This window comes from Panthera uncia, chromosome D2, assembly GCF_023721935.1.
Source record: "Panthera uncia isolate 11264 chromosome D2, Puncia_PCG_1.0, whole genome shotgun sequence".
In the NCBI taxonomy this organism is placed as follows: Eukaryota; Metazoa; Chordata; class Mammalia; order Carnivora; family Felidae; genus Panthera; species Panthera uncia.
In genome coordinates this window covers 68584337-68590336 of record NC_064818.1, presented here as the reverse complement: position 1 = coordinate 68590336, position 6000 = coordinate 68584337, and the positions used below count along the sequence as shown (strand labels likewise).

At 49.7% G+C, this 6000-nt stretch overlaps 1 long non-coding RNA gene across 1 annotated transcript in view; it reads left to right on the top strand.

Moving 5' to 3' along the window:
- The first annotated feature begins 817 nt into the window (after window positions 1-817).
- Window positions 818-6000, top strand: part of LOC125932991 (uncharacterized) — a 48017-nt gene continuing 42834 nt past the window's right edge. The window contains exons 1-3 of the long non-coding RNA XR_007460824.1: window positions 818-2047; window positions 3190-3297; window positions 3637-3853. This is a non-coding gene — a long non-coding RNA (uncharacterized LOC125932991). The remainder of the gene's footprint in view (window positions 2048-3189; window positions 3298-3636; window positions 3854-6000) is intronic.

The following is a 6000-nucleotide window of genomic DNA, read 5'->3' as shown; positions in this document are numbered from 1 at the left end:
GTCTAAAATAATGATATTTCTAAGTAAGACTTGTGGTTGGAAATGAAGATTGCCCACTGCAGAAACCACCGTGGCTTGCCTGCAGAGAGAAATGAGAACTAGGGATGCTTGGGTGGCTCAGCCAGTTAAGCGTCCGACTCTTGGTTTCAGCTCAGGTCATGATCTCACAGTTTGGTGAGTCTAAGCCCCACAATGGGCTCTGTGCTGGCAGCTGGGAACCTGCTTGAGATTCTCTCTCTCCCCCTCTCTCTGCCCTTCCCCAACTCGCACTGTCTCTGTCTCTGTCAAAATAAATAAATAAACTTAAAAATTAAAAAAAAAAAGAAATGAGAACTTAATGCCTTTTGGAGCTTTTGACTGAAGAAAGCCCTGTGCTCACCTCCCTTCTCAGGGCTTTTGGAATTGTATAACCAGTGAGAAGTAAAGCATTATTCTTGCTTATCTTGTAATCTGGGAAAAAATGGATCAAACATCCAAGGACAGTGGGCAAGGCAAAGTGTTGTCTTCCTTTCTGGAATTTAGAGACTTAGAAAGAATTCTAGGAAAACTGAGTTCTATATCAGTACAATCCAACAGAGCATAACAGGAGCCATATATGTAATTTTAAATTATCCGGTAGGCATATTTTAAGGAGTAAAAGACTAATGTTATTAATATGTTTATTTAACCCAATATATCCCAAATATAATCGTTTTTAACGTGTAATCAGTATAAAAATTACCATTGAGCTATTTTATATTTTTTTGGTCCTATTAAATCTTTGCAGTCTGGTATGCATTTACACTCACAGCCCATCCCGGTTGGGACTAGCCACATTTTGTTTGTTTGTTTTTTAATTTTTTTTCCTTAATGTTTTTATTTATTTTTGAGACAGAGAGAGACAGAGCATGAGCAGGGGAGGGCCAGAGAGAGAGGGAGACACAGAATCCGAAGGAGGCTCCAGGCTCTGAGCCATCAGCACAGAGCCCCACGCGGGGCTCGAATTCACGGACTGTGAGATCATGACCCAAGCCGAAGTCAGACGCTCAACCGACTGAGCCACCCAGGTGCCCCGGGACTAGCCACATTTTGAACGCTCAGTTCTCTACACTGGACTGCAGAGCGCTCTACAACACAATTCAGTCTCTGTTGGGTCCGTGCCTGTGGGTTTTGTTACGAAAGTGGAAGAGGTATCTGGGACTAGGAAAGATGATACAGTCATTTCTATTTTTTAAACATCTAGCAGGAATGCATCTAAGGTATTATTCAGAAACGTGTATGAGAGATGGGGTGCCCCGCTGGCTCAGTCGGTAGAGCATGAGGTTCTTGATCTCAGGGTCATGAGTTCAAGTCCCACATTGGGCGTAGAGCTTACTTAAAAATAAAATAAAATAAGGAAAACAAGGAAAAAAGAAAAAAGAAGTGTATATAGGAGCGAGGGAAAGTTAATGAGCCTCAGCTGGGCAATTTTGCACACTTGGCCGACAGCTTGAATTCATGTCCCCAATTCTCAAAAGATTGTCTACCGCTGACCTTGTAAGCCATCCAGCCCCCACCCCCCCACCTCCATTAATAACACCCAGAGGAGCCCCGAGGTCCTTGCCAGGGAGAGGAGCTGGCAGGGCAGGCCCAGAACAGGATGCCACAATTGGCAGAGACTTTCTCCTTATCAGGGACTCGCAGTCAGAGAAAGAAAGTCTCCTTGTTCCGGGAGGGTTTCTTTTGTTTCCTTTCTCTTTTTGCTTTTAGCTGAGGGGTGTTCCTGGGAAAGATGAATGCCATTGGAAGCGGAAATTCTTGGCAATAAGAAAAAAAAAAAACTGCCCGGTGCAGACGCGTGCCCCACCCAAGCAGCTCCCAGCTTCGGGGATCCAGCGAGCGTCTGAGTCCCGTTGCCCGGGATCACAGGAGGGCAGGCCCGCGGCCCCCCCAGAGGCAGGTGCAGCCCCTTCCTCTCCCCTGGGCCAGGGCTCTATTCACAGCGGCTGCGCCCGCAGCCACTTTTGTTGATTTGAATCAGGGAAGACCAGGCAAGCTGCGCAAGACCTTGGCATCTTGGAATCCGCAAGTGAGGAAGGCTTGAAGCCACATGACCCAGGAGTCTGGGGTGGGGAAGGGCGGGGGGTAGGAGCCTGGCGACCACATGCCCCAGACGGGGGGGGGGGGGGGGGTCCAAAGAGGCAGAGGGCCTTATCCAAGTCTCACAGCTAGCCACACCGGGAGTTGAAAGTCTCTGCCTAGCAGCCCCACCATTCTTCCTTCTAATCCCTGCAGCACCTGCACGTGGATGTAGAAACTTCTCTGGGGTTTGCTGCTGAAATGTCACTGTGTATTTGCGCGTGCTGGGAGTCGTGGGGGTGTGGGGAGGGAGCCTGGGAGCCACACCCCAGCTCATCACCCAGGCTCTCTGTGGTGGGGCTCACAGTGGCCAGGGCAGCACCCCATCCCAGGCTGGTCGCGTCATCATTCGGTAGATATTTCTCATGCCGCTACCGTGTGTCCTGTCAGGCACTGTTCTAGACCCCAGGGGTCCAGCAGGGAATAAAATAGGCACAAACTCCTGCCCTTGCCTTCCCCCTAGTGAAGGGAAGAGCTAATAGGCAAATGACGTAGTAGGTTAGAAGGGGATGAGCAGGGAAGGGGGTTAAGGAGAACAGAGAAGGGAGAGGGTTGCCATTTAAACAGGGCGGTTGGGGGAGGCTTCACCGAGAAGGTGATATGTGAGCACAGTCTTCCCAGATAGGGAATGTTAGGCAAATTCTTTACGCTTCGGATAAACTAGAACAATAGTAATGATAATAATAGATTTGGCAGGCTTAATCTGCACCCTTCCAAGTTCTTTATACACCTGAGACTCATTTAATCCCCACAACCCTATGAGACAGGAGCTATCATTTACCTCTCTTTACAGAGTGGCAAAGAGAGGCAGAGAAAAGGGAAGTAGGTTTGCCTGAGGTCACACGCTTAATAACGCAGGCTGTCAGGTTGACTCCAGAGCCTGTCCCTTTCTTTGCCAGCCCTAAAAGGGGTGGTCTCCAACAGAGATCTCAGATCCATCCTGGTTTCAACCAGGAAAATCGACAGGAAGCGTTTCCCAGCTAAACGTTGCCCGGGGCTTGCGCTTTATCTGGGTGGGCTTCTCCTAGCGCTTCCATTTTTCGGTCTCCGAAATCGAGTGACTGCCTGTGCCAGCATCTGCTATTTTCAAAGCATCGTGCTGGACTTCGTAGACGATACTCAGATGTGGCGCTGGATGTGAACCCGGTCCCAAGAAGCAGATCTTTGCTTTGGGCAGAAAGAAGCAAACCCATTAGAAAGGTAGGCAGGACGAGACATCACCAAAAGGCTGCACAGCCAACGTCCACAGTGGGGAGTCCCTCTGGGGGCAAGGAGGGTCTCCGGCAAGACTTGCCCAGAGGCTTAAAGCAGGGGGTCTTGACTGCCAGGAGGACGTGGGTGGAGAATGAGCAGAAGGGAGGGCCCTGCCCCAGACAGGAGCGGCCCAGATTCAGGCTGGGGCAACGCAAAGGCACATTGGGAGAATGTCTATCAAAATGTCTATCCAAAACAGCCCTATTCTGAAGTCTGCTTCCTAGAGCTGTTAAGATTATTAAGCACACAACTGTTCCCAAATCCTAATTATCTGTTCTGATTTAGGGGGCTAAGAAGCTGGATAATTGACAACAGCAACAAATCCAAAAGTGATTTCCAGCTGGCTTTGGAACGCAGCTGCTCTGACTTGCTAATTACCTTGCTTCCCCCTGGACGCACATCACACATCGCCAAGGCCAGGTGGGAAACTGTCACGGACAGTAGGAAGAATCCCTTTCTGTGGTAGAGCGGAAGAAGAGTCTGGAAGACCAGGCACAACCAGGTGAGTTTTTTTTTTTTTTAATGTTCATTTATTTATTTTGCGAGAGAGAGCGCGTGCACGTGCACGAGCCGGGGAGGGGCAGAGAGAGAGAGAGGGAGAGAGAGAGAGAATTCCAGGCAGGATCCACTCTGTCCGTGCAAAGCCCAACGTGGGACTCCATTCCGTGACCGTGGCACCATGAGCTGAGCCGAAATCAAGAATCTGATGCTGCACCGATGGAGCCACCCTGAGTCACTCAGCCAGGTGATTTCATGTGTGACCTCGGGTGCACTTTCTCTTTATCTCAGCTCCCCCAGTCTGTAAAGGGGGGATATAATCCCTCCTGCCTCCCTGAGTTGTTTAGGGACCAAGTGAGCTGGCCTAGGTGTAGCAACACTGTGAGTGCTGCCCCCAGACCCAGCCGGAGCCTGCTCACTGGATCTGTGCGCCCACCCCCCAGTTTCTGAGTGCTTTGCTTCCAAAGGCTCCCACCTGAGACCTTCTCTGGTGGATGGCCCTGGGGCTGCTGTAGCTGCTGCCTTCCCCCCACCCCCGCCCCCTTGCTGGTTTCTCATGGGAGCGTCTCCGTTGTAAATCACTCACACGTGAATCTTCTTCGAACTCTACTCCTGGTGAATCCAACTGAAGACAGTTTACAACATCATTCCAAAGGTCTGCGAGCCAAATACATACTTGTAAGGAATTACCATGTGAAATAACTTCAGAACTGACTGTACAAATCTTACATCTCTGAATTATTGGGGTCAGAACAGAACGAGAGGGCAAAGGGGACCTGTCGCTAGTTGTTCCGTAACGCACTCCGCGCGGTCAGCCTCCGTGACTACCATACTCCTGACTTTGTGTTTACCACCCCATCACCAAATCAACTGGGAGCCTTCATCTTCTTGGGCCTCTGGGGGCCTCCTCTGCTGCTCTGTCAGCTAAGGCTGCACTGTTTTCCACCCAGGGGTCGCCAGCTTATTCCTACTCCACTTCCTGCGTGACCTTTCTCAGGGCTCCGGGAAAAAGCCAAGTCTTGAGCGTAGGACAACGGCCCAGGCTGGATTCATTTTTGAGAACTGTATAAAGAAGGTGCATGTTTTTGGCAGTTGTCAAGGGGAAGAAATCATGGACCCGGATTGCTGATAAACAAAACTTAAGTAGAAACAGACTATTCGTTATGTCACCCGATTTGGTATTTTTATAAGGAACATATACACACATGCTTTCAGAATAGGTGCTCAATATTCAAAGTCTTGTTTTGATCTCTCTCCGATGGCTAGTGAGTTTCCACATATCAGGGACGTCCATGGTAGCCCGGGACAAGGATGGACCCATCACCATGTTCAGATCCTCAAAGTTTTCATCTTCATTCAGTGAGAATGTTTCAGCCCCTGTTCAAAACCAGATGACTTTAGAGACAATAAATAATCAGACTTACCTGATGAGACCCAACAGCTTTATGTTCTAGTGGCCAAATTCTTGGCACCCTGTCCTGTATGCCTTCATGCCAACGACCAGAGAAATAATACATGTGCTTGTATATTTATGTGTGCACAGCACTTCTTTAAGTCATGTGTATTTAGCCTGCCCCCCTTGACTTTCATAAAACAATATAGGCTTGATCTGGAGCAGGACCCAAGAGCTGAAGGAGGGATGGGTCAGACGTAGTAGAGACCGGAAGGGAAGCCAGAGAGCTGTTTAGTCTCCAGGCCCCCCATTCTTCTGGGGCACCAGCTGAATGTATAGACATGTAGGATCAGAACCACCAGCCAGGTGAGCCTTCAGCCCTGAAGAAGTCTAGTTAAGATTGTCCTGTGTCCCAAGAGGAGGGCAGCTTATAGGCACAGGGAATCCAGAACCCAGCAGTAGGGACATCTGTCGTAAGGTTGCGGGGGAGAGTGAGCGAATGAGTGTGCGGAGAACAAACCGCGGAACCCGGTAGATGATGCCATGAGAGGCTACCCCTTGGGCTCAGTAGAACAAAGCGTGGATACCGACTTAGGAAATTAGCAGTTGGCATGAGGTGAAGCTTAGACTTCAGGGCTACAGCTTCTTAAATCCCTCCTGCAGGCCAGGTCAGGACTGAACCTTTCTGAGGGAGTCAGACAGGGACTGGTCAGACCCTAATTCAAAGCCGGGTCCTCTGGCTTTTGAATCACTGGTCC